Consider the following 27611-nt stretch of genomic DNA (forward strand, 5'->3'; position numbering starts at 1 on the left):
AAGAAAACACCAAAAACCAGAAGACTTCTTCTCATTTAAGGGATCATAACTCCTCACCAGCTAAGGATCAAAGATAGATGGAGAATGAATCTGATGAATTGACAGAAATCGGCTTCAGAAGGTGGGTAATAACAAACTTCTCAGAGCTAAAAGAACGCGTGCTAACCCAATGTAAAGAAACTAAGAACCTAGAAAAAAGGTTAGATGATATACTGATTAGAATAAATAGATTAGAGAAGAATAGAAACGACTTGATGGAGCTGAAAAACACACCACAACAACTTCATGAAGCATACACAAGTTTCAAAGGCAGAACTGACCAAGCAGAAGAAAAAGTATCAGAGATTGAAAATCAATGCAATGAAGTAAAATAAGAAGGCAAGAATAGAGAGGAAAGAGTGAAAAGAAATGAACAAAGCCTCCAAGAAATATGGGATTATGTGAAAAGACCTAATCTACATTTGATAGGCACACCTCAGTGTACAGAAAGAATGAATGCAAGCTGGAAAACACTCTTCAGGATATTATCCAGGAGAACTTCCCCAACCCAGCAATGCAGGCCACTATTCAAGTCCAGGAAGTATGGAGAACACCACAAAGATATACCTCAAGAAGAGCAACCCCAAGACACATAATCGTCAGATTCACTAGGGTCGAAATGAAGGAAAAAATGCTGAGGGCAGCAAAAGAGAAAGTCGGGTTACCCTCAAAGGGAAGCCCACCAGACTCACAGTGGATCTGTCCACACAAAACCTACAAGCCAGAAGAGAGTGGGGGCCAATATTCAACATCCTTAGAGAAAAGAACTGTCAACCTAGAATTTAATATCCAACCAAATTAAGCTTCACATTCGAAGGAGAAAGAAAATCCTTTATGGACAAGCAATTACTGAGAGATTTTCTCACCACCAGGCCTGCCTTACAAGAGCTCCTGAAAGGAGCACTAATCAAGGAAAGGAACAATCAGTAACAGCCACTCCAAAAATGTACCAAATGGTAAAGACCATCGACACAATGAAGACAATGTGTCAACTAAAGGACAAAACAGCCTGCTAGCGTCAAAATGGCAGTATCCAATTCACACATAACAAAATTATCCTTAAATGTAAGTGGACTAAATGACCCAATTAAAAGACATAGACCATCTGATTGCATAAAATGTCAAAACCCATCAGTGTTCTGTATTCAGGAAACCCATCACTTGTGCAAGGACACATGTAGGCTAAAAATAAAGGGATGCAGAAAGACGTGTCAAGCAAATTGAGAGCAAATAAAAAGCAGGAGCTGCAATCCTAGTCTCTGATAAAATGGACTTTAAAACAACAAAGATCAAAAGACACAAAGAAGGGCATTACATAAAGGTAAAAGGATCAATGCAACAAGAAGAGCTAACGATCCTAAATATTTATGCACTCAATACAGGAGCACCAGGGTAGCACCGAGGAACATAATGCAAGTCCTTAATGACTTACAAAGAGACTTAGACTCCCACATAATAATAATGGGATACTTTAACACTCCATTGTCACTGTTAGACATATCATTGAGACAGAAAATTAAGAAGGAGGTCCAGGACATGAACTCAGATCTGGACCAAGCAGACCTAATAGACATCTACAGAAATATCCAACCCAAATCCATAGAATATACATTCTGCTCAGCACCACACAGCACCTACTCTAAAACTGACCACATAATTTAAAATAAATCACTCCTAAGTAAATGCAAAACAAATGAAATCATAACCGTCTCTCAGACCATATGCAATCAAATTAGAACTCAGAATTAAGAAACTAACTCAGAACTGCAGAACTTCATGAAAATAGAACAACTGGCTCCTGAATGTCGACTGGATAAACAATGAAATGAAGGCAGAAATAAAGATGTTCTTTGAAACAAATGAGAACAAAGACACAACGTGCCAGAATCTCCGGGACACTTTTAAAGCAGTGTCGAGAAGGCAATTTATAGTAATAAATGCCAACTAGAGAAGCAAGGAAAGATCTAAAATTGACACTCTATTGTAAAAATTAAAAGAGCTAGAAGAGAAAGGTCAAAAAAATCTCAAAAGCTAGCAGAAGACAAGAATTAACTAAGATCAGAACAGAACTGAAGGAGACAGAGACACAAAAAGCCCTTCATAAAATCAATAAGTCCAGGAGCAGATTTTTTGAAGAGATCAACAAAATAGACAGAGCCCTAGCCAGATTAATAAAAAAGAAAAGGGAGAAGAATGAAATAGATGCAATAGAAAACGATAAAGGGGATATCATCACCGACTCCACAGAAATACAAACTACAATCAGAGATTCCTACAAATAACTCTATGCATATAAACCAGTAAACCTGGATGAAATGAATAAATTCCTCGACATTTGTACTCTACCAAGACGAAACCAGGAGGAAGTTGAAACCCTGAGTAGATCAATAACAAGGGCTGAAGTAGAGGCAGGAATCAATAGCCTACCAACCAAACAAAGTCCAGGTCCAGAGGGTTCACAGATGAATTCTACCAGAAATACAAAAAGAAGCTGGTTTCATTCCTTCTGAAACTATCAATCCATACGAAGAGAGAGAATCCTCCCTAACTCATTTTGTGAGACCAACATCATCCTGATACCAAAACCTGGCAGAGACTCAACTAAAAAAGAAAACTCCAGCCCAATCTCCATGATGAATATCGATGAAAAAATCTTCAATAAAATACTGGCAAACTGACTGCAACAGCACATCTAGAAGCTTATCTGTCACGAACAAGTAGGCTTCACCCCAGGAATGCAAGCCTGGTTGAACATATGCAAATCCATAAATGTAGTCCATCACATAAAGGAACCAAAGTCCAAAACCACATGATTATCTCAATAGATGCAGAGAAGGTCTTTGATAAAATTCAACAGCGCTTCATGGTAAAAACTCTCAATAAACTAGTTACTGGCGGAATTTAGCATAAAATGATAAAAGCTATGTATGACAAGCCTACAGCTTGTTCAGTTCAATATCATACTGAACGGGCAAAAGCTGGAAGAATTCCTTTGAAATCAGGCACTGGACAAGGATGCCCTCTCTCACCACTCCTATTCAACATATTATTGGATATTCTAGCCAGAGCAATCAGCCAAGAAATAGAAATACAGGGTAATCGATTATGAAATAAGGAAGTCATAGTGTATCTATTTGCAGATGACATGATTGTATATTTAGAAGACCATGGTCTCAGTCCAAAATCTTCTGAAACTGATAAGCAACTTCAGCAAAGTCTCAGTATACAAAATAATTGTGTAGAAGTCACAGGCATTCCTATATACCAACAGACAAACATAGAGCCAAATTAAGAGTAAACTCCCATTCACAACTGCTACAAAGAGAATAAAATACCAAGGAATACAACTAAAAAAGGATGTAAAGGACCTCTTCAAGGAGACCTACAAACCACTGCTCAACAAAATAACAGAGGACACAAACAGATGGAGAAATATTCCATGCTCAGGGTTAGGAAGAATCAGTATCATGAAAATGGCCATACTGCCCAAAGTAATTATAGATTCCATGCTATCTCCATCAAGTTACCAATGAACTTCTTCACAGAACTGAAAAAAAAAAACACTTTCTACTTCATATAGAATCACAAGAGATCCCACATAGCCAAGACAATTCTAAGCAGAAAGAACAAAGCCAGGGACATCACATTGCCAGACTTCAAACTATACTACAAGGCTATAGTAATCAAAACAGCATGGTACTGGTATCAAAACAGCATGGTACTGGTACCAAAACAGAGACATAGACCAATGGAACAAAATAGAGACCCCAGAAAAAACACCACACATGTACAACCATCTGATCTTTGACAAACCTGGCAAAACAACCAATGAGGAAAGGACTCCATGTTTCATAAAGTGTGTCCGGAAAACTCACTAGCAATATGCTGAAAGCAGAAACTGGACCCCTACCTGTCACCTTACACTGAAATTAACTCCAGATGGATCAAATATTTAAACATAAAACCTAACACCATAAAAACTCTAGAAGAAAATGTAGGCAAAACCATACAGGACATAGGCATAGGCATGGACTTCCTAACTAAAACACCAAAAGCAATAGCAATAAAAGCCAAGATAGACAAATGTGATCTAATTAACCTCCACAGCTTCTGTACAGCAAAAGGATCACCATTAGAGTGAATCAGCAACCAAGAGAATGGGAAAAAATGTTTGTGATCTACCCATCTGACAAAGGGCTAATATCCAGAATCTACAAGGAACTAAAATATATGTACAAGAAAAAAAACAAACAACCCCATGTAAAAGTGGGAAAAGGATATGAGCAGACACTTTTCAAAAGAAGACATATATGAGGTCAAGAAACATGAAAAAATGCTCATCATCAGTGGTCATTTCAGAAATGCAAAATAAAACCACTTTGAGATATCATCTCATGCCATTTAGAATGATGATCATCAAAAAAATCTAGAGACAACAGATACTGGAGAGAATGTGGACAAATAGGAACACTCTTACACAGTTGGGGGAGTGTAAATTAGTTCAACCATTGTTGAAGGCAGTCTGGCGATTTCTCAAGGATCTAGAAATAGAAATTCCATTTTACCCAGCAATCCCATTATTGGGTATATACCTAAAGAACTATAAATTGTTCTACTATAAAGACACATGCACACATATGTTCATTGCAGTTCTGTGTACAATAGCAAAGACCTGGAACCAACCCAAATGCCCATCAATGATAGACTGGACAAAGAAAATGTGGTACATATACACCATGGAATAGTAAGCAGCCATAAAAAACGATGAGTTCGTGTCCTTCACAGGAACTTGGATGAATCTGGAAACCATCATTCTCAGGAAACTGACACAAGAACAGAAAGCCAAACACCACATGTTCTCACTCATAGGTGGGTGTGGAACAATGAGAACACGTGAACTCAGGGAGAAAAGCGTCACACACTGGGGGCAGTTGTGGGGGTTAGGAGAGGGACAGTGGAGGGCGGCCAGGGAGTGGAGGGTGCGGAAGGATAACTTGGGGAGAAATGCCAGATATTCTACGCACTTAAAGTAAAATTTAAAAAAAATTCTTAAAAAATGATGAGAATAGAATCACCAGTTGGTTTCATTCTCCTTAAATATTTTCTCAATTTCGGGTGAAAGTATTTGATAAATGGGTCTGTAAAACTATATTATTGTGCTGTGAGAACTTTGAGAGACTGTTGTCACAGTAATGAGGAATGTCACTATCCACAGTCATTTTTCCCTTATCCCACTAAAATTAAAACATATGAGGACATGGCTTGAAAGGATGGTAAACACTGGCATTTGTTTTGATTATCTCTCCAAAATAGAAACAGAAAAGCTACTTCTCTCATCAATCAAATATTATTAATAAAATATATTTGACTTAGATGATGATATGGAATATCAATTTCAGTGAACTAGCTGCTTTTCATTGCTGATGGGTTGAGTGTTCCCCTTAAATAACACTTTTCTGTTGGGTGATATTAATTATTGTAGATAATGTTTTTAAAATAAAATTATGACAGCCATTAGTTCTCTCTCTTCTCCTCCCCCCTGCCACACTGGTCTCCTCCATTTTCTTCTGTCTCTTCTTCCTTTTTCCTTCTGCCTTCTTTCTCGAATTCTTTTGCTTATCTATCATTCATTCATTTAATCTATATTTACTAGCACTTAAAGCTTCTTTAGAAGCTTCCATACTTCTGCCAAGATGGCAGAATAGGAACTGCTCTGGAGCACAGTTCCCAGTGAGAACAATGCAGAAGGCAAGTGACCTCGACATTTCCAACCAAGGTACCAGGTTCACCTCAATGGAACTGCTTGCACAGTGGGCATAGCCTAAGGGGGGCAAACTGAGGCAGGGTGGAGCACTGACTCACCTGGGAAGTGCAACTGGCTGGAGGATGTCCCTCCTACCCAACAGAGGCCATTGGGGAACTTCTAAAGCCACTCCTGCACTTCAGTTCAGATACTGCACTTGTCCCATGGTCTTTATATCCCACACCAGGAGATTTTAGCTGGGCCAACAAGCGCTGTGGCTGACCAGCACGAATCTGAGAGGCCACTTCAGCCAGTGACATGAGTTTTAAGCACAAATCTCAGTGGCCGTTTTGGCTGGCACCTGGAATGCCTGCAAGACAGAGCCTCCCACTCCCCAGAAAAAAGGGGAGCTGAAGGCAGGGAGCCAAGTGACCTTGAGTGGCAGGTGTCCCACAACAAAGACCAGCCAACTGAAGCCCACTGGCATGACAGTTTTACAGTCAGCAGAACAGTTTGAGCTCAACCCGGGATGATGGAGCTCAGTGGGGGAAAGGGCATCCACCGATGCCGAGGCAGTTCTAACCTTACCTGTGTAAACAAAAGCAAAGTTTACACAGCATCTGGACTGAGCCCACAGCAGCTCAGCAGTGCCTCTACAGGCAGATTGCGACTAGACTCCCTCCTTGCTGAGCAGGACACCTCTGACACAAAAAGGCAGCAGCACATCAGAGACTTACAAATAAAACATCACCTTCCAGGAACAGAGCACCTGGGAAAGGGGTAACTGTGAGTTCTGCTGCAGCAGACTTAAACGTCCCTGCCCAGCAGCTTTCAATGGAGCAATGAAGCTCCCAGCCCAACACTTGAGCTCAGATAAGGGAGAGACTGACTCCTCAAGTGACTCACTGACCACCATATATCCAAAAAGATACCTCATAGAGGAGAGCTCTGGCTGATATCTGGTGGGTACCCTTCTGGGATGAAGCTACAAGAGGAAAGAACAGGCAGCAATCTTTGCTGTTCTGCAGCACCACAGGGGATTCCCAGGCAAACACACTCTCCAGTGGACCGCCAGTAGTTCTATAGCAGAGAGGCCTGTTGGAAGAAAAACTGAAAAAAGAAAAAAAAAAAAGAGAAAGAAGTAGCTTCAACATCAACAGAAGGCATGTCCACTCAGAGATCCCATCCAAAAGTCACAAACTTCAAAGACCAAATGTAGAAAAATCCACAAAGTATGGAAGAAAAAAACACAAAAAAAATGAAATCACCACAGACCAGAATGACTCTCCTCCTCCAAGGGATCACAACTCCTAACCAGCAAGGGAACAAAACTGGATGGAGAATGAATTTGATGAATTGACAGAAGCAGGCTTCAGAAGATGTGTAATAACAAACTTCTCTGAGATAAAGGAACATGTTCTAACCTAATGCAAAGAAGCTAAAAACCTTGAAAAAAGGTTAGATGAAATGCTAACTAGAATAATCAGCTTAGAGAAGAACATAAATGACTTCACGGAGCTGAAAAACACAGCACAAGAACATTGGGAGAAGTGCCTCATGTAGGTGATGAGGGGATGCAGGCAGCAAACCACCATGACATGTGTTTACCTATGCATCAATCCTGCAAGATCTGCACATGCACTTCAGAACTTAATTACAAAATAAATAAATAAATAAATAAATAAATAAATAAATAAAAATTCCTGACCATGGGAAGGGAAATCAGGAAAAGTGAAGAGAGATATATCACAATCCCCAAGGATTCTCCCTTACTTTCAGGGAAGTAACAGTGTACAGTAATAAAAATGAGGATTATCAGTCCCCAACTAGAAGACTTCCTCTCTGGAGGCTTTCCTGAGAGCCAATTTCAACATTGGGTACTAATTCCCTGAGTCTCGTCTTATAAAGAAAGTCTTTCTAATCCTATGTTGGAAAGACATGGAAGAACAAGGGGCATAATTTAAAAAATTTGAACTGGAATTTATTTCCTAATGAAGTATTAAAAACAAACAATTTCAAGGTAACTAGAGATTTGTTTTACTGAGCTCTTCTAAGCATTATATGTTACAAGATAGTGAGTTGTCAAATTAGAATGAATAATTTAGTTCCTCTGACTTAAGTGCTTCAGAAGATAGGAGAATGAATACATTTAATATTTACAGTCTTCACCTCTGAGATATGTGTAATCTTTACAAATATGAGTAACATACATAAAATATTATATATAGAAATGTTACAGTACACAAATGCTAAATTAAAAGTGTTATAAAAGATAAATGCTATGAATCCTTACCTAAATATATATTTTCTTCAAATTAGAATACTGTTAAAGTGTGTTCTATAATCTCCTGTTAAATTGAAACATTTGATGGCAATCTATGTATATGAATATCATCAGTTCAATGTAAAAAAAAAAAAAGGAAAAAAGAAAACCAAAAACTGGCAAATGAAAAATCTTACGACTACTGGATCTATTCTGTGTATTTTTCTGTGTTGTGGGTGATGTTTATAAATAAAAAAGGACTTTAATTGGCTTTAAAATAATAAATGTTTAAATCAAATTAATTCTTTCAGAAGAATAAGAACTCTAGTACCTTTTACTTCGCATGATGTTAGTAATATTTGAGAAATAAAGACAGGTTTAAAGTTTATTGGTAAAATAAAGACATTAGCTCTAAATTAGGCAGGTCAGATATTAGGTTTGTAAAATGCTTTAAAGTAATACACTGCTTTTTTCGACTTTTAAAATTTGCTCAACTTACCTGCTTTGGAGTCACTAGATTCTAGGTAAGGTCTGGGAACATGTGGAGTTAGCCGTGGTCCCTGGCTATGCTTGAAAAAGTCAGACTTTACATGCACTTGTGTCTGGTGTCCTAGGCTTCATACTTAGTACAACATTAAAACCACTTACCTGCCAGGTGTTTCACAAAAAAAAAAAAAAATTGCTAAGAGCTAACATAGTAACATGTAATTGAAACTAATGAAAAAGTTTTACATGGAAGCTTTGTGGAAAAAATGAAATGTGCTTTCAGTAAAACATTATAAGACATTAGAATGTAAATTTTGCTTAGTACAGAAGGTTAAAAAGTGTTTTGACTTAAATAGAATGAAGCTAAAGGTTTGAGCAAGTTGTGGAAGGTTTGTGAACTAGTCATCTTGTAAAAGAAACACCGTGTGAACACACTGGCTAAATTTAAAGGAGTATTGTTCAGTTTTTCCATAAATTGAACATTGGAATAAAAACACAACAGGGTTTTCTTAGAGCACTAATTTTGTTTAATACAAATTTGTAAAAGGTTATCAAAAGCTTATAAGAATTTCAACTTATAGTCAAACTGATGAAGACTGGATGAATTCATCTTTAAGGTTTTATTAAAAATTTGAGTTGACATTAACAGTACACTAATGCAAGAGAGAAATTTGGCTTTCTTTCTTGAATATGATTTTAACATAATATTAAAGAATAAAAAAGATTTCTGTCTCTCCTCAAACAAATTACAGGAAAAAGAAGGGAAAGACACACATTGCTTGAAAAACTGAGTCTTCTAACAATGAGTAAAGGCTTTTGCCTTTAAACATTTTTTGAGTTACCATTTTGGTTAAATGAATGACTTACTGTGACCTGGCATTCCATTTTATATCAAGTGTTTTAGGCCTTTAGTATATTTATATCAATATTAATATATTTGATACACTTCCCCAAATCCAATTTTATCTTCAAAATTAAGTCTTTTTGACTTCTTAATTTGGAATGCAAAAGAGGGCACTGAAAAATCGAAAAGAGAAATATATGGAATTACTTGACATATTTTTACATAAGAAGCACTGTCAAAATAAGAAATATTTTACCTTTTTCAGATTATATTGTAATCAATGTTCATATACGTTTGAAAATTGTATGAAATTCCTAAAATTGTAATACGTCAAAATATATGCTATCAATTATATTGTTTCCATGATAAACTGTAGACCACAGAAATGAACAAATTTTCTTGTCAATCATGTAACTATAACTATTTAACATCATTTCCACATTTAACTGCTTAATACTGATGCAGTTTCTGAAAACTTCACAAGCACAAAATGTCCTAGAATATGGTGTCTTTTAGAAGGTTCCTGAAATAATGGAAAGACCATGAAAAAGAGCTCTTGAATACTGATTTCTGGAAACTTTAGAATCACATCATTTGTCAAATAATCCCAAATAGTTTAAGGACTGTGTAAGATTTCCTGGAATTTTAATGAAAAGACTTACTTGTTTTTAAAACTCCTACCCAAGTAGAAGAAAACTTAATTGAATACCAAGAAAACATTTTGTCAGACTGTCATTCTAAATCAGCCAATACTGAAACTGTTTATATATGCAATTTGAATGAATTCCATGGTATAAGTCAAGCTACAACCTATGGCAACCCATCAGTTACAACTACTATGAACTTAAATTGGAGAAACAGCTGGTATTTAAAGGGATATAAGTTCAACGTTAAGCATGGACTCACGGAGAACCAAGACCGCTGCCTTGTCCTTCCTGGGTCCGTACTCAAAGTTCTTCTTAAAGGAGAACTACAAACCATTGCTCAAAGAAATAAGAGAGGTCACAAACACATTTTAAAAATCCATGCTCATGGATACAAAAAAATCAGCATTATAAAAATAGCCCCATGGTTCAAACTAATTCATAGATTCAATGCTATTCCCATCAAGCTACCAGTGACTTTCTTCACAGAATTGCCAAAAACTGCCTTTAATTTCATATGGGATGAAAAAAGAGCCCGCATAGCAAAGCAAACAGGACATCACTGGAGACATCATGCTACCTGACTTCAAACTATACTACCAAACTACAGTAACCAAAACAGCATGGTACTGGAACCAACACAGATATATAGAGCAATGGAATGGGACAGAGCCCTCAAAAATAATGCCACACATCTACAACCATCTGAACTTTGACAAACTAGACCAAAAAAACAATCGGGAATGGATTACCTATTTAATAAAAGGTGTTGGGAAAACTGGGTAGCCATATGCAGAAAACTGAAACTGGACCCCTTAATTACACCTTATACAAAAATTAACACAAGATGGATAAAAGACTAAAAGTGAAGACCTAAAATGATAAAAACCCTAGAAAAAAACCTAGGCAATACCATTCAGAACATAGGCATAGGCAAAGACTTCATGACTAAAACACCAAAAGCAATGGCAACAAATGTCAAAATTGACAAATGAGATCTAAATAAACTAAAAAGCTTCTTCACAGAAAACTAAAATGAAACAAAACACAACTATCATCGAAGTGAATGGGCAACCCACAGAGTGGGAGAAAATTTTTGCAATCTATCCATCTGACAAAGGACTAATATGCAGAATCTATAAAGAACTTAAGTTTACCAGAAAAAAACCAACTCCATCAAAAAGTAGGCAAAGAATATAAACAGACACTCCTGGAAAGAAGACATTTATGAAGCCAACAAACATATAATGAAAAGTTCATCATCACTTGTCATTTCAAAAAAACAATAATTTTAAACGTCAGAAAACAACAGATGCTGGAGAGGATGTAGAGATATAGGAACTCATTTACACTGTTGGTGGGAGTGTAAATTAGTTCAACCATTGTGGAAGACAGTGTGGTGATTCCTCAACAATCTAGAAATAGAAATGCCATTGGACCCAGCAATCCCATTACTGGGTATATAACCACAGAATTATAAATCATTCTACCACAAAGACATATGCACATGTATGTTTACTGTGGCACTGTTCACAACAGCAAAAACTTGGAACCAACCCCAATGTCCATCAATAATAAACTGGATAAAGAAAATGTGGCACATATACACCATGAAATACTATAGAGTCATGAAAAAGGATGAGTTTGTGTCCTTCTCAGGGACATGGATGAAGCTAGAAACCATCATTCTCAGCAAACTGACACAAGAACAGAAAACAAAACACCACATGTTCTCACTCATAAGTGGGAGTTGAACAGTGAGAGTACATAGACACAGGGACGAAAATATCACACACCGGGGCCTGTTGCGGTTGGGCCTAGTGGAAGAATAGCATTAGGAGAAATACCTAAGGTAGATCATGGGTTGATGGGTGCAAGAAGCCCCCACGGTATGTGTATACCTATGTAACAAACATGCACATGTACCACAGAATTTAAAGCATAATAATAATAAGAATAAGAAATCTGCTTTTTTTTTTTTTTTTTTTCTCGTGATCCACCCACCTCGGCCTCCCAAAGTGCTGGGGTTAAAGGCTTGAGCCACCGCGCCCAACTACTTTGTGTAATTTTTTTTTTTTTTAAGAAAAAGCATAAAGAAGAGGAAGAAAGAGAAAGAGGAAGAGGGAGAGAGGATGGGGGTATTGCTTTATTGCCCAGGCTAGAATGCAATCTAAATATGGGTATGCCTACAATTGTCCTATAATGGAGACATAAAAGAAAATGAGGGAACAGAATAACAAACAAGGAGCCAACCAGCATTTCGTTTAAATTTGTAAGTTGATATGATGTGGTACTGATAAGAGTGTATATTTTGTGTATTTAAAGTGAAGAGTTCTATAAATGTTAATTATGCTTACGTGTTCCAGATCTGAGTTCAAGTCCTGGATATCGTTGTTAATTTTCTGTCTCATTGATGTGTCTAATAATAATTTTGAAGTCTTCCACTATTATTGTGTGGGAGTCTAAGTCTCTTTATTAGTCTTGTATGTCTGGGTATTCCTGTATTGGGTGCGTATATATTTAGGATCTTTAGCTCTTCTTGTTGTTGCATTGATCCTTTTATCATTGTATAATGTCCTTCTTTGCTTCTTTGATCTTTGTTGCTTTAACGACTATTTTGTCAGAGGCAAAAATTTTAACTTCTGCTTTTTATTTATTTATTTTTGCTCTCTGTTTGGTTGGTAAATCTTTCTCCATCACTTGTTTTGAGTCTTTTTGTATCCTTGAATGTGAGATGGGTCTGGATGCAGCATACTGATGGGTTTTAGTTTTCTATTCAAATTGGCTGTCTGTCTTTGGATTGGGGGATTTAGTCGATTTAAATTTAGAATTAATAATGACATATGTGAGTTTAATACTGTCATTTAATATTAGCTGGCTATTTTGCCCATTAGTTGATGTAAATTCTTCATTTTATTGATGCTCTTTTTAGTATTTTTTAGAAAGGCTGATACTGTTTGTTCCTTTCTATGTGTAGTGGTTCTTTCAGAAGCTCTTGTAAAGCAGGTCTAGTGGTGATGAAATCTCTGAGTGCCTTGTTTATTCAGAAAAAACTTTATTTTTCCTTCACTTATGAAGCTTAGGTTGGCTGGATGTGAAATTCTTGGTTGAAAGTTCTTTTCTTTAAGGATGTTGAATATTGGTCCCCACTCTCTTCCAGCTTGTAGGGTTTCTGCTGAGAGATCTGCTGTAAGTCTGATAGGCTTCCCTTTGTGGGTAACCTGACCTTTCTCTCTGGCTGCCCTTAGTATTTTCTCCTTCATTTCAACCCTGGTGAATCTGATGACTATGTGCCTTGGAGTTGCTCTTCTTGAGGAATATCTTTGTGGTGTTCTCTGTATTACCTGGAGTTGAATATTATCCTGCCTTACTAGGTTGGAAAAATTTTCCTGAATAATATCCTGAAGCATATTTTCCAGCTTGGATTCATTCTCTTCGTCACATTCAGGTACACCTATCAAGCGTAGATTAGGTCTTTTCACATAGTCTCATAATTCTTGAAGACTTTGCTCGTTCGATTTTGTCCTTTTTACTCTAATCTTGTCTTCTTGTTTTATTTCATTGAGTTGGTCTTCGACCTCTGATATCCTTTCTTCTGCTTGATCAATTCGGCTGTTAAAACTTGTGCATACTTCACGTAGTTCTCATATTGTGTTTTTCAGCTCCATCAATTCACTTATATTCCTCTCTAAATTGTGTATTCTTGTTAAGATTTCGTCAAACCTTTTTTTAAAGTTCTTTGTTTCTTTAGATTGAGTTAGAACAAGTTCTTTTAATTCACAGAAGTTTCTCATTATCCACATTTTGAAGCCTGCTTCTGTAATTGGAACACACTCGTTCTCCATCAAGCCTTGTTCCGTTGCTGATGAGGAACTGTGATCCCCTGCTGAGGGAGAGGCGTTCTGATCTTGGGTATTCTCAGCCTTTTTTGGCTGTTTTCTTCCCTTCGATATAAATTTATCCATCTGTGGTCTTTGTATTTACCGTCTTTGTAATTGGGTTTCTGAGTGGATGTCCAACTTACTGATTCTCAATGCCAAAATCTGAGCAACCCACTGCGCTGACTAAATCAGCAGTGTTAAGATTGATGGTGCTTTTCTGACTCTGCACCAAGAACTGACGCTCTGAGGCACTGGCAAAACCGCCTCGCCGGTCACAAGAGTCGCGATAGCGACCCATGGGGCTCCTCAACTGGGAATCTCCTGGTGCGTGAGCAACAAGAATTCATGTGACGGTGTGGTGTCCTCTCGTTCTTTGCACTTTCACTGGGAGCTACAATCCCGAGCTGCTAGTGATCAGCCATCTTGGATCTCTTGTCCCCAATCTGCTTTTAATTATGAAGCTCTTAAAGGAAATCCTTTTGAATCTCTTACTACGACATCATAGCTGGGAAAAACTGCTGATATTTTAAAAGTAACAAATACCAAACCAGAAAGAACTAGACTTAGGAACCAAACTCAGGTTGCTGTAGGGAACAGGGCAGAATCTTAGGATTGGAAGGTCACCAGTGCTCCTTCCGTCTGGCCTTGGCTGGTAAAAGATGGCCTAATGTGACAGAAAAATTTTTTAACTAGGTTAAAAAAAGGAAGAAATTTCTGCGAATTAGAAAATACGTACTTGGCAGCTACAAGAGTTTTAGCCAATTCAGATGACTTGCTTCCTAAAATTTGAATATTCCCTTGGATTTGACCAAGTCAGAAAGATATAGTCATAATTGATGAAAGAAAAGTGAAATAACAACAAAATCCCAAACATAAATAAATAAAAAAGTTAAGAAAATAAAAAAATGTACAATAAATATGATTACTGAGTATCATAATGTTAAGGAGAGATTAAAACTAAGTGGTTGGTAATCTTAACTTTTAGTTATTAAGGAAAAATTTTAAGACAAATCTCTAATTTAGCCACTTACTTGGAAATAAGGCTCAGGCTGATGACTGTTCTCTACCATCTTAGAAGTAGGAAAAAATTCACACCCACATTTCCTGCCAGAAGCAAGCTGAAACTCAAGAAACGAAGTGCCTGCTCTCCACCATCATGGAAGCAGAACAACTTGTCTTCCTTACCAGAAATGAGAAAAACTTCATAAAAGGAGCTGTAAAGCAAAATCAGCCTTAGCTCTGAACCAAATTTTGGGAGATCTGGGACGCTCCGGAGGGCAGAAGCTCCCAAACCTCAGCAAATCATCTATCCTATTGGTTTGAACAATAAGGATAGCCCAGGTTGGTATCAAGCAATAATGACATTTATTAAAGGTCAGGGCCACATTGGTAATGTCCTTCTCTTTTTTTTTTTTTTTTTTTTTTTCTTCTGAGGTAGAGTCTCGCTCTGTTGCCAGGCACCAGACTGGAGTGCAGTGGTGCAATCTCAACTCACTGCAACCTCTGTGTCCTGGGTTCAAGCAATTCTCCTGACTCAGCCTCCTAGGTAGCTGGGACTACAGGCTCATGTCACCACGCTCAGTTAATTTTATTTTTTATTTTTTTATTTTTAGTAGAGATGGGGTTTCACCATGTTGGCCAGGATTGGCTTGTACTCTTGACCTCATGATCCGCCCGCCTCGGCCTCCCGAAGTGCTGGAATTACAGGCTTGAGCCACCGCGCCGGGCCCATGTCCTTCTCTTTTTATCTGTATTCGTATAGCCTGTTTTGTCAGAAACCAGGATTGCAACACCTGCTTTTTTCTGTTTCCCATTTACTTGAAGGATTTTTCTCCATTCATTTTGAGCCTATGTGTGGGAGTTCATGTGACATGGGTCTCTTAAAGACAGCATACTCAAATGAGTCTTGGCTCTTTATCTATCTTGCTGCCCTATGTCTTTCAATTGGAGCATTTAGCCCATTTACATTTAAAGTTAGCAATGATATGTAAGGATTTGATCCTGTCATCACGCTCCTAATTGATAACTTCACAGACTTGCATACGTGGTTGGTTTTTTAGCATCACTGGTCTGTGTAATTCAGTGCATTTTTGTAGTGGCTGGTGATGATCTTTTCTTTCCATATTAAATTCTACTTTCAGGAGCTCTTGTAAGGTAGATCTGCTGGTAATGAATTCCCTCAGCATTTGCTTGCCTGAAAATGATCTTATTTCTCCTTCACTTATGACACTTAGTTTTGCTGGACTTGAAGTTCCAGGTTGAAATTTTTTTCTTTAAGTAGTTGAATATCTCTTCTGGCTTGTGGGATTTCAGCTGAGTGGTTCACTGTTTGTCTGAAGGGATTCCTTTTGTAGGTGACTTTGTCTTTCTCCCTAGCTGCCTTTGACAATTTTTATTTCATTTTGACCTCGGAGAACCTGATGATTATGTGTTTTAGAGGTGTTCTTCTTGTGGCATATGTGAGATTCTCTGGATTTCCTGAATTCAATGTTGTTCTGTCTGGCTAAGTTGGGGAAATTCTGATGAATGATATTCTGAAATATGTTTTCCAATTTGGTTACATTTTTGTCATCTCTTTCAGGTACATTAATAAGGCATATATTTCACCTTTTTACATAATCCTTTATTTCTCAAAGGTTTTGTTCATTCCTTTTCATTCTTTTCCCCCATTCTTGCCTCTTTTCTTTCAGAAAGCCAGTTTTCAAGCTCTGAGACTCTTACATTTGCTTGATCTGTTCTACTAGTTGGTCTTGCACATGAGATGGTGCTGGTCTGACCTCAGCACTCCTTAGTCTGCTTGCCTCTCCCAGGACCCCAGCCTGGCTACACCTGCTTACAGGGCACCCTTGGGTGCCCACACACATTACAAAAATTTTTATAAGGCAATCACACACAATTACCATGTGGCTGCATTATAAAATTCATGTAGTGTGCTTTTCAGCTCTATCACATCAGTTTATTCTTTTTTTAAAAGCTGTACTTCAGGTTATAGGGTACACATGCAGATCATGCAGAATTGTTGCATAGGTACACACATGGCAATGTGGTTTCCTGCCTCCATCCAGTCACATACATCTGGCATTTCTCTTCAGGTAATCCCTCCCTGACCTCCCCAACCCCTGGTGTCCCCCTGTTGGCCACCCCCAAAAAGACCCCAGTGTGTGATGCTCCCCTCCCTGTGTCCATGTGTTCTCATTATTCATCACCTGCCTATGAGTGAGAACATGCAGTGTTGGATTTTCTGTTCTTCTGTCAGTTTGCTGAGAATGATGGTTTTCAGATTGATTCATGTCCCTACAAAGGACACAAACTCATCGTTTTTTGTGGCTGCATAATATTCCGTGGTGTATGTGTGTCACATTTTCCTTGTCCAGTTTATCATCTCTGGAAATTTGGGCTGTTTTCAGTTCTTTGCCATTGTAAACAGTGCCACTGTGAACATACGTGTGCATGTTTCTTTATAATAGAATGATTTATAAGCCTTTGGGTATATACCCAGTAATGGGATTGCTGGGTCAAATGGAATTACAGTTTCCAGGCCCTTGAGCAAGTGCCACACTGCCTTCCACAATGGTTCAACTAGTTTGTACTTCTAGCAACACTGTAAAATTGTTCCTATTTCTCCACATGCTCTCTGGTATCTGTTGTCTCCAGATTTTTTAATGGTCACCATTCTAACTGGCATGAGGTGATATCTCAATGTGATTTTGATTTCTCTAATAACCAGTGATGATGAGTATTTTTTCACATGTTTATTGGCCTCATATATATCTTCTTTTCAAAAGTGTCTGTTCATATCCTTTGTCCACTTTTGAACGGGTTTGCTTGTTTTTTTCCTTGTAAATCTGCTTTATTTTTTGTAGATTATGGATATCAGCCATTTGTCAGATGGGTAGATTGCAATAATTGTTTCTCATTCTGCTGGTTGCTGGCTCACTCTAATGATGGTTTCTTTTGCTGTACATAAGCTCTGGAGTTTAATAAGGTCCCATTTGTCTATTTTCCTTTTTGTTGCCAATGCTTTTGGTGTTTTAGTCATGAAGTACTTGCCTACACCTATGTCCTGTATGGCTTTTCCTATTTTTTGTCTAGATTTTTTTATGGCATTAGGTCTTATGTCTAGATCTTTAATCCATCTGGAGGTAATTCTACTGTAAGGTGAAAGGAAGAGGTCCAGTTTCTGCTTTCTGGACACTGGTAGCCTGTTTTCCCAACAACAATTATTAAACAAGAAATCCTTTTCCCATTGCTTGTCTTTCTCAGGTTTGTCAAAGATGAGACGGTTGTAGATGAGTGCCATTGCCACCAGGACCTCTGTTCTGTTCCATTGGTCTATTTCTCTGTTTTAGTACCAGTACCATGCTGTTTTGATTACTGTAGCTTTGTATTATAGTTTGAAATCGGGTAGCATGATGCCTCTGGCTTTGTTCTTTGTGCTTAGCATTGTCTTGGATATCCACACTCTCTTTTGCTTCCATATGAAGTTTAAGGTGGGTTTTTCCAGTTCTGTGAATAAGGTCATTGGTAGCTTCATGGGGACAGCATTGAATCTATAAATTACTTTCGGTAGTATGGCCATTTTCACGATATTGATTTTTTCTACAAATATGCAATGCTTCATGAATTTTTAAGTCCTCCTTGAGCAGGGGCCATGCTAATCTTCTCTGAATCATTCCAATTTTAATATATGTGCTGCCAAAGTGAGCACCAGTAATGTTGTTTATACTGGATATATTGCCTGTTAGCTCCTACGATGTTTTACAATGATTTTTGGCCTCCTTGCATTGGATGTTGACATACTTCTTTCACTTAGTGAACTTTGTTTCTACCCACATTCTGAATTCTACTTGTATCATTGCAGACATGTCAGCCTCTGGCCAGTTCTGAAAACTTGAACAGGCTGAACAGTTGATGTAATCATCTGGAGGAAAGAAGGCATGCTGACTTCTTGAGTTTCAGTGTTCTTGCACTGATTCTTCCTCATCTTGATGAGCTTATTCACCTTCAACCTTTGAGGTTGCTAACCTTTGCACAGGGTATTTTTCTTTTATCATGTTTGATGATCAGAAGGGTTTGATTGTGGTTTAAGGTAGAATCAGGCAGCTGCCTTTGGTTTTGGAGGATTTCAGTGGGCCAATATTCATCTCTCAATTCCTGGACTGTGTGCTTTAATAATGGGAAACTTATATTGGGTCTCAACTTTTTTCTCTGGCTCCTCGAAGTTTGGAGTCTACTGCACTGAAGGAAGCAAAGTGTGGCAGGTGTTGGCAGAGTGCTAGCAGATGCAAACCTGCCTGCTTCCCTGTTGGCATTTGCCCAGTGGTGGAAGTGGTGGAGGCAAGACAGCTTGGTGGCGGCCAGAAGGCCCCTGCTGTGTGTGCTGTTGCACTGGAGGTAATGTTGGTTCAGGCCAGGGTGCTGGCCTGTGCATGTCTGGGTGCCATCTCTGTGACCCCCTAAGCAGCAACGACCACTCAACGTATATTAGCATTCCCTTTTCGTGCACAGAATTAGCACAAGGAGAAGGTGTTGGCAGAGGTTGTGATTTTGTTCCTCTGCCTACCATGGCTCTTTCTTCAATGGGAGTTGGTGTAGGTTGAAGTGCGTGCTACATTCCCATGTGCTAGTAGGGCAAGTGCAGCAAATTCCACTCATGTAAACACACACCAGCAAAGTGACGTAGGACGTTTTTGTATAAAGAGCTTCAGTATGGAGAGGCAATGTAGAGGATGCTGCGTGCCTGAAGGGTCCGCTTTGCTGCATCTCTTCACTGCTCAGGCATGGTCCACTAGCACAGAAACAAAGGTGTGGGCAGCTGAGAGTGCCCTGTAGGCAGGCGTGGCCAGGCTGGGGTCCTGGGAGAGGCAAGCAGACTAAGGAGTGCTGAGGTCAGACCAGCTTCATCTCATGTGCAAGAATGCCCAGTAGATATCACGCCTCTGATAACTCTCTGAAAAGTGAGGCCCCAGCACAGCACAGCTGCTCTACAAAAACGTGGCCAGACTTTTTAAAGGAAGTCTCCTTTTATTAATAGGGAAAATCTCATACCTGATCTCTGCTGGGCAATCTTCACATGAGATGTGGCTGATCTGACCTCCACAGTCCTAAAGTGCTGGGATAAAGTGTCTCATAAGACCCAGTAGAGCCTAGAGAGATAGCTGTGCCTGCCCTCTGGGCGTCACATCAGCTGGCTTCCTGCTCCATCACTTTGCTTGTCTCCTGCGGGCTCTACCCCAGAAAGATGTGAGTTAGCCATCACTTAGTGTAATCACCCCAGGATGGAGGGTCTGTTCTATGGGCCCAAGCCAGAGTTCCCTGTCCAGTGATAAGCAGTGGGGGGTATGTGGTATCCACAAGAGATGGACTGCCTTGTTCCTTGGGTCAACTGCAGCTTGTTAGTGTTATCAATATGGCACGTAGGGTCTTTGCTTTCTTGATATTCTGAAGGTAACAAGGGCAGATCCACTGCAGAGGCAGTGGCAGAGAGGATTTCAGTCGATCTGTGAAGCTCTGTCCAAGAAATTGCCAAGTTGCTACTGGCTTGATGGTTTCAGTGGGGTCCTGGATAAAGACCCAAGCCAGGAGGACCTGCTCATCGAGGAGATATGGAAACCAGCACCCATGTAACGGTTCAGCCACTTTCCCATAAGGCTGCTGTGGTATACTGGGGGTCCACTCCAGTACCTAATTGCCTCGTATCTTCCAGCGACTCAAGGTATCACTAGCGAAGCCTGCAAAAAGACAAAGATAATAGCCTGCCTCTTCCTCTGGGACCTCTGTACCACTGAGGTACAATCCTGTTGCCAATCTGGACACAACTACGAGAGGTGGCTGGAAACAAGTTCAGAAGTCTTGTCTAGTCAGGAGGAACAAGATCAGAGACTTGCTTTTAAAAAAGTCTGGCCATGTTTCTGTAGAGCAGCTGTGCTGTGCTGGGGGTTCACTTCAGCCCCTGGTTGCCTCAGACACTCTGAAGTCCCAAGGTTGAAATGGCTGAGTTGCCCAAGCAACAAAGATTACAGTCTGGTCCTCTCTCTGGAAGCTCTGATTCAGGGAGGCCTGAAACATCTGTCAGCCAGAGAACAGCAGTGAAGGCAGCCAGAGACCCTGTTGAAAGGCTGTACCTAGTGATTAGGAATGTTGTTGGGTATTGACTTAAACAAGGGTCTGGCTATGTTTTTGCAAGGTGGCTCTGCTGTGCTGAGCTACCACTTACACCTCTGGTCAGCTTGGGTTCTAAAAAGCCCTAAGACCAGAACCTACTCATCCAAACAGCAAAGATGGTGGCCTGCCTTTCTCTGTGGGAGCTCTGTCTAAGGAATATTTCAAATCTCCATTGGCCAGGGAACACCTGTGAGGGTAGCTGTAAGCACCAGGTGGGAGGTCCTCTTCAGTAAGAAGGAACAGGATCAGGAGCCTGCTTTCAGAAGCAGTCTGGCCATGATTTGGTAAAGCAGCTGTGCTGTGCTGCGGGAACTCTTCTGCCCCTGGTCGGTTTGTACTCTCCAATGCCCACAGGCTGGAATAATTAAGTTCCTCCAACAGGAAAGATGGCAGCCTGTCCTGTCTTTTCTTTCACAGTTTATCTTGTGTGATGGAGCTGAATTTTTAGGCTGTTAATTTTTACAATAAGCATTACAGTTGTTCAGAAAGAATCTTGCTGTTCTCTTTCAGGTTAGATGTATGAGAATTCATTGTCTCCTGTAAATAAACCTGTTGAGGTTTTGTTCTCTGGAAAGAAGTTGCTTTCTCCTATCTGGCTTTGGTCACAGTCATGTAGAGCAGTAGCCAGTCTACAAGGACATGATTGAATTTCCATTTCCAGTGTTTCCTAGTTGTGTCTTACATCCTCCAATTCAGAACTGACCATTTTATTCTTCATTGTCAAAATGCTAAGCTGTCCACTCTCCTTAAATACCGTCTTTTTTCATTCTTCCTTATCCAATTTTATGGCCTTAAGAATATTAGCATTCTTTTCTTTCACACTTTCAATGTCCTCTAAATTTTTTTTTTCCCTTAGCAGGTTCTGCTATTGAATTGTGTCTAGTTCCAGTCTAAGCAAGGCAATTTTTTTCCCAGAACATGCTAATTTCATGCAAGAGATCTTTTTCTTTCTTATGGCTAAGAGAACTCTAAGTCAACAAAGCAACATTTTAGTTAGCACAAAATAGAATAACATATCATAATTTCCTCTGAATTTAAAGCATAAGATGTATATTTGTATAATGAAAGAATTCCCATGGTGAATATGTTACTGAAAAAAAGTTGGACAAAACTTCAAACCTAATAGAGTGTAAATTCCAGAAAGTTTCAATATTGATTTAAACACCATGAAAAATAAATCACTAGAGGATTTTAAAGAATTTTTGAATTGGAAAAGCCATTCTCTGAATTACAAAATAATCATAGGCATAAAATATAAGATTAATACATTTGACTACGTTTTAAAAATTGGACTTACACTCTGATATCTATCCTATAAACCACACCATTGTAAGAGCCTTAGCTATGCATATATTTAAACAGAAGCAGTTCCTCTAAGTTTTTAAGTTCCTTTTTCTGAAGAAGGTTTTATCAATATATGACTTTTCTAATACTGTTATAGTCAGTTATAAGAATTACATTTATTCATAACTGTTACATCTAAGTATTGTATCCTTCTATATGTACACATCTGCATCTAAGCATTGCACTTCTACATCCAACTGTGAACTCATTTAAGATCAGGATTCTTAAAAAGAGAAATAAAAAAATATATGCAGCTGGATACTGTGGCTCACACCTGTAATCCCAGCAGCATGTAATGTTCAGTGTTCTATGTAGTACTGCACTTCTACATGTGGCTGGGTGCAGGGGCTCACACCTATAATCCTAGCTGCTGAGGTGCGTGGATCACGAGGTCAGAAGTTCGAGACCAGTGTGGCCAGCATAGGGAAACTTCGTCTCTACTAAAAATAAAAAAAATTAGCCAGGAATGGTGGTGTGCACCTGTAATCCCAGCTACTCAAAAGGTTTAGGTAGGAGAATCATGTGAACCAGTAGGTGGAGGTTGCTGTGAGCTGAGATCATGCCATTGCACTCCAACCTGGGCGACAGACTGTGTGAGACTCTGTTTCAAAATAAACGTGTGTGTGTGTGTGTGTGTGTGTGTGTGTGTGTGTGTGTGTGTATAGTATATAGTATATAGGTGTATATATATGTGTGTGTGTGTGTGTGTTTATTTATATGTACATGTGTGTAATACACACAGATGTATATAGTATATTGTGAAGAATTTTCCCTATGTTGTCTGATGCTAGTTCTAGTGATCCTCCAGAAAATCACCATTACGTCTGTGGTGTAAACACATCATACAAAAGAAGCTTTTAATTCAAAATATTAATAATAAATAAGATACGACTTATAGAGTTTTTCTTAGAAATCATAAGATTAAGGAAGATCCAAGATGGCTGAATAGGAACATCTTCAGAATGTAGTTCCAGGCAAGAACAGCACAGAGAGTGAGTGCTCACTACATTTCCAAAGAAGTTTTCACTGCCAACAGACAAGGAGATTCCTGAGCATAAAAGCGTCATGAGTTTTCATTTCAGCAGTTTCAGCCAGGGATGCATCAGGACAAAGAAACTCACAAAAGTTTGGGTGGCCATTTCAACTGGTGCCTGGAATGCCTGGGAGACAGAGCTGTCCATTCAACTGAAAGGGAGGGGGCTGAGACAGGAAACCAGGTGATGTGATCTGGCTTGACGGGTACCACACTCACGAGACAAGAAATCTGAAACACTCTGGATTAAGAGTTTCACAACAAGCGAAGCTGGAACTGGGATGGCCTAACTCCGTGGGGGGAAGGGCATCCCCCAATACCAAGGCAGTCTGCCACTATCGATGTAGACTACTTTGTGCCAGGCAAGGCATCCATGAAAAAAGGCAGCAGCATGGCAGGAACTTATAAATAAGGCTGACCTTCCTAGGACAGAGCACCTGGGAAAACAGCAGGTTATGAGTTCAGCTGCAGCAGAGTTAATGGTACCAGCCCAGCAGCTCTGCATGAAACAGCAGAACTCCCAGCACAGCACTTGAGCTCTTATAAGGGACAGAATGTCTCCTCAAGCAATTCTCTGAGCCCCATATACACAAAAAGACACCTCATAAAGGAAAGCTCAGGCCAACATCTGGTGGGTACCATTCTGGTATGAGGATAGCGGAGGCAGAAACTGGCAGCAACCCTTGCTGTTCTGCAGCCCCACGGGTGATCTCCAGGTGAGTGGGATCTTGACAGCACCTCCAGTGATCCTGCAGCAGAGGGGCCTGACTGTTAGTAGGAAAACTAAGTGGAAAGAAATAGCTTCAACATCAATAAAAAGGGCATCCATTTAGAGACCCCACCTGAAAGTCACCAAGTACAAAGACCACAGGTAGATAAAGCCACTAAGATGGGAAGAAACCAGCGCAAAAAGGAAGAAAACACCAAAAACCAGAAGACTTCTTCTCATTTAAGGGATCATAACTCCTCACCAGCTAAGGATCAAAGATAGATGGAGAATGAATCTGATGAATTGACAGAAATCGGCTTCAGAAGGTGGGTAATAACAAACATCTCAGAGCTAAAAGAACGCGTGCTAACCCAATGCAAAGAAACTAAGAACCCAGAAAAAAGGTTAGATATACTGATTAGAATAAATAGATTAGAGAATAGAAACGACTTGATGGAGCTGAAAAACACAGCACGACAACTTCATGAAGCATACAAAAGTTTCAAAAGCAAAACTGACCAAGCAGAATAAAAAATATCAGAGATTGAAAATCAATGCAATGAAGTAAAATAAGAAGGCAAGAATAGAGAGAAAAGAGTGAAAAGAAATGAACAAAGCCTCCAAGAAATATGGGATTATGTGAAAAGACCTAATCTACATTTGATAGGCGTACCTCAATGTACAGAAAGAATGAATGCAAGCTGGAAAACACTCTTCAGGATATTATCCAGGAGAACTTCCCCAACTCAGCAAGGCAGGCCACTATTCAAGTCCAGGAAGTATGGAGAACACCACAAAGATATACCTCAAGAAGAGCAACCCCAAGACACATAATCGTCAGATTCACCAGGGTTGAAATGAAGGAAAAAATGCTAAGGGCAGCAAAAGAGAAAGTCAGGTTATCCACAAAGGGAATCCCACCAGACTCACAGTGGATCTCTCCACACAAACCCTACAAGCCAGAAGAGAGTGGGGGCCAATATTCAACATCCTTAGAGAAAAGAACTGTTAACCTAGAATTTGATATCCAGCCAAACTAAGTTTCACATTCGAAGGAGAAAGAAAATCCTTTATGGATAAGCAATTACTGAGAGATTTTCTCACCACCAGGCCTGCCTTATGAGAGCTCCTGAAAGGAGCACTAATCAAGGAAAGGAGCAATCAGTAACAGCCACTCCAAAAATGTACCAAATGGTAAAGACCATCGACACAATGAAGACAATGTGTCAACTAAAGGACAAAAAAGCCTGCTAGCACCAAAATGGCAGTATCCAATTCACACATAACAAAATTATCCTTAAATGTAAGTGGACTAAATGACCCAATTAAAAGACATAGACCATTTGATTGTATAAAATGTCAAAACCCATCAGTGTGCTGTATTCAGGAAACTCATCACTTGTGTAAGGACAAATGTAGGCTAAAAATAAAGGGATGCAGAAAGACGTGTCAAGCAAATTGAGAGCAAATAAAAAGCAGGAGCTGCAATCCTAGTCTCTGATAAAATGGACTTTAAAACAACAAAGATCAAAAGACACAAAGAAAAGCATTACATAAAGGTAAAAGGATCAATGCAACAAGAAGAGCTAACGATCCTAAATATTTATGCAGTCAATACAGGAGCACCAGGGTAGCACCGAGGTACATAAAGGAAGTCCTTAATGACCTACAAAGACACTTAGACTCCCACATAATAATAGTGGGAGACTTTAACAGTCCATTGTCACTGTTAGACATATCATTGAGACAGAAAATTAAGAAGGAGGTCCAGGACTTGAATTCAGATCTGGACCAAGCAGACCTAATAGACATCTACAGAAATATCCAACCCAAATCCATAGAATATACATTCTGATCAGCACCACACAGCACCTACTCTAAAACTAACCACATAATTTGAAATAAATCACTCCTAAGCAAATGCAAAACAAAGGAAATCATAACAAACAATCTCTCAGATTATATGCAATCAAATTAGAACTCAGAATTAAGAAACTAACTCAGAACTGCAGAACTTCATGAAAATAGAACAACTGGCTACAGAATGTTGACTGGATAAACAATTAAATGAAGGTAGAAATATAGATGTTCTTTGAAACAAATGAGAACAAAGACACAACGTGCCAGAATCGCCGGGACACTTTTAAAGCAGTGTCGAGAAGGCAATTTATAGTAATAAATGCCAACTAGAGAAGCAAGGAGAGATTGAAAATTGACACTCTATCGTAAAAATTGAAAGAGCTAGAGGAGAAAGGTCAAAAAAATCTCAAAAGCTAACAGAAGACAAGAATTAACTAAGATCAGAACAGAACTGAAGGAGACAGAGACACAAAAAGCCCTTCATAAAATCAATAAGTCCAGGAGCAGATTTTTTGAAGAGATCAACAAAATAGACAGAGCCCTAGCCAGATTAATAAAAAAGAAAAGGGAGAAGAATGAAACAGATGCAATAGAAAACGATAAAGGGGATATCATCACCGACTCCACAGAAATACAAACTACAATCAGAGATTACTACAAATAACTCTATGCATATAAACCAGTAAATCTGGACGAAATGAATAAATTCCTTGACACTTGTACTCTACGAAGACGAAACCAGGAGGAAGTTGAAACCCTGAGTAGACCAATAACAAGGGCTGAAGTAGAGGCAGGAATCAATAGCCTACCAACCAAAAAAAGGCCAGGTCCAGAGGGTTCACAGATGAATTCTACCAGAAATACAAAAGGAAGCTGGTTTCATTCCTTCTGAAACTATCAATCAATACGAAGAGAGAGACTCCTCCCTAACTCATTTTGTGAGACCAACATCTTCCTGATACCAAAACCGGGCAGAGACTCAACTAAAAAAGAAAACTTCAGCCCAATCTCCATGATGAATATCGATGAAAAAATCTTCAATAAAATACTGGCAAACTGACTGCAACAGCACATCTAGAAGCTTATCCATCACGACCAAGTAGGCTTCACCCTAGGAATGCAAGACTGGTTGAACATATGCAAATCCATAAATGTAGTCCATCACATAAAGGAACCAAAGTCAAAAATCACGATTATCTCAATAGATGCAGAGAAGGTCTTTGATAAAATTCAACAGCGCTTCATGGTAAAAACTCTCAATAAACTAGGTACTGACGGAATTTAGCATAAAATGATAAAAGCTATGTATGACAAGCCTACAGCTTGTTCAGTTCAATATCATACTGAACGGGCAAAAGCTGGAAGAATTCCTTTGAAATCAGGCACTGGACAAGGATGCCCTCTCTCACCACTCCTATTCAACATATTATTGGATGTTCTAGCCAGAGTAATCAGCCAAGAAAAATAAATACAGGGTAATCGATTATGAAATAAGGAAGTCATAGTGTCTCTATTTGCAGATGACATGATTGTATATTTAGAAGACCATCGTCTCAGTCCAAAAATCTTCTGAAACTGATAGGCAACTTCAGCAAAGTCTC

The 27611-nt window shown here is 39.1% G+C and overlaps 1 protein-coding gene, 1 long non-coding RNA gene and 1 other non-coding gene across 4 annotated transcripts in view; all 3 read right to left on the reverse strand.

The window, feature by feature from the left end:
* The window catches only part of LOC141581980 (uncharacterized), a 1111619-nt gene that overhangs the window by 96953 nt on the left and 987055 nt on the right, over positions 1-27611 (reverse strand). The gene's annotated exons all lie outside the window — the stretch shown is intronic.
* The window catches only part of LOC141582063 (uncharacterized), a 92514-nt gene that overhangs the window by 20821 nt on the left and 44082 nt on the right, over positions 1-27611 (reverse strand). The window lies entirely within an intron of this gene.
* LOC141582112 (U6 spliceosomal RNA) lies at positions 18502-18608 on the reverse strand. The gene has a single exon (XR_012514943.1). It is a non-coding gene; the product is annotated as a U6 spliceosomal RNA (small nuclear RNA).

Source organism: Saimiri boliviensis, chromosome 18 (assembly GCF_048565385.1).
Source record: "Saimiri boliviensis isolate mSaiBol1 chromosome 18, mSaiBol1.pri, whole genome shotgun sequence".
Classification (NCBI taxonomy): domain Eukaryota; kingdom Metazoa; phylum Chordata; class Mammalia; order Primates; family Cebidae; genus Saimiri; species Saimiri boliviensis.